Below are 2,092 nucleotides of genomic sequence, written 5' to 3'. Positions count from 1 at the left end.
GGTCTGCCCAAGGGTATGTAGCACATCCAGTACCAATTACTATTTGGAAGCTAAAGCCCATCCCAGGAGGCTCCCATCCCCCTCCTACTCTGGTTATAAGCCCTATGAGTGCCAGTAACACTCTCTTTTTATTTTTCTGACCTTTCCTTTATAACATATATGGTAATTATGTCTTATGTGTGACCTCACTCTTCCATAGCATGGACTAAATCCTACAGAAGTAATGTATTATTTTTAGTAACTAGCAAATTGTGGGACACATGGTAAGAATTCAGAAAATATTTCTATTAACGTTAACTAGATGGCTTGTGTTGAGCACTAAAGGATGTTTGTGGATAAACAGATAAGATGAAGTGGGGAGAATAATTCTCTCCTCCACAGGTAGGCTGAGAATATAAATTAAAATGTAGCTTTCCTCCCTAAGATGGACCCAGATATCTTTTTACAAATCAGACCTTTTATAAACACTATCAAGAGATCCAATTTGAAAGTGGTTTGTAAAAGTCTACATTTATTTATGTTAAAAGTACCACATTTTCACTAAAAAATATTGTTGTGTATTTTCTGATTATAAAAGTAAAAAAGACCTAAACACAAAAGGTAAAATGATAAAACTTCTGGAAGAAAATATAAGAGATAATCTTTGCAACTTGTAGGTTGGCAAAGATTTCCAGAGCACAAAAAGCCTTAAATGATCAACTGGAGTTCATCAAAGGCAAAACATTCAATTTTTCAGCTTACTGTTAAGAAAATAAAAAAGATGAGCTATAGGTTAGTAGAAAATGTTTGTAACACATGCAGCTGACAATGTATTTGTAAGAGCTTTTAAAACTCAATAATAAAAGGACAAAACACACAACAGTTTTTAAAAGCAAAATCTTTGAACAGACAATTTATGAAAGAAGATATAAGTATGTGATAAGTATGTGAAAAGATGGCCAGCATTTTTTTTTTATCACCAAGGAAATAAAATGTAAACTATAAAGAGACACCAGTGGGTAGTCATACGAACAGCCAACATTTAAAAAGCTGACGATATCTTTTTGACAAGTATGTGGAACAACTGAAACTCTCATACATTTCTGTATGAGACCACAGCCATTTCTGTACAACCACGCTGGAAAACTCTTCAGCAGTTTCTGGTAAAGGTAAACATACTTCTACCCTATGATCCAGCAGTGTTAGTGTTGGGTATATACCCAAGAGAAATAAAGCATTTCCCTATAGAATACTTGTACATAAATGTTTATAAAATTATTCATAGAAAAAATCTGAAAATAATGCAAATATCCAACAAGAGGGAAATGAAAAACCAAATTATGACATATTTGTATAATGTAATAATAATGTATAACAATGTATAATGTAATCAGCAATGCCAAGGAGCCAACTACTGTGTGAATACAATACAGCATAGTTGAATCTAAAACTCAATATTGATCAAAAGAAGAGAAATATGAAGAGGAGACTATATGATTCCATTTACATCTAAAAGAAGTAAATTAATTGAAAAATAAGATCAGTGTTTGTCTGGGACCAAGGGTTGTGGGTGGGAGGATTGACTAAAAAGATTCTAACATACTTTTTTCAGAGTGATGGCACATGTGCACACATTTCTCAAAATTCATAAAAATGTACACTTAAAATTTTACCTCAAAAAAGTTTATTATATTAAAATATTTTAATGTATTTTTTATTTGTTATTATAAAACAAACATTAATGAAGGCATCATTCAGGAACACTGTCACCTCTTTATGCTTTGGGAGATCACCAAGGGATCCTCTTGTTCCCTAGAACGTGGCCCTGAAAAACACCTGGAAACTTTGGTGAGTGAAAACAATGCAATCCTCACAATCTTTGACCTTTCGAAGAACATTCAACCTCAAGAGAGAATCAATAAAAGAGGCTTCCAGCTGCTTGTATTCCATGGCTTCTTTTGCAAATGTGGTTTGAGAACCACATCCTTTCTGCAGCCAGAGAACAGAAGTCTCTCCACTGTTCTGGCCAGCTCTGATCTGACAAACTCACCTCTGCTGTTGCACACAAGCTACAGAAAAAATAAGCATAGACACTGGTGGTGGTCTGGGAACT

This window comes from Lipotes vexillifer, unplaced genomic scaffold (genome assembly GCF_000442215.2).
Source record: "Lipotes vexillifer unplaced genomic scaffold, Lipotes_vexillifer_v1.1 scaffold48, whole genome shotgun sequence".
Lineage (NCBI taxonomy): Eukaryota > Metazoa > Chordata > Mammalia > Artiodactyla > Lipotidae > Lipotes > Lipotes vexillifer.
This window is presented reverse-complemented; position numbering follows the sequence as displayed.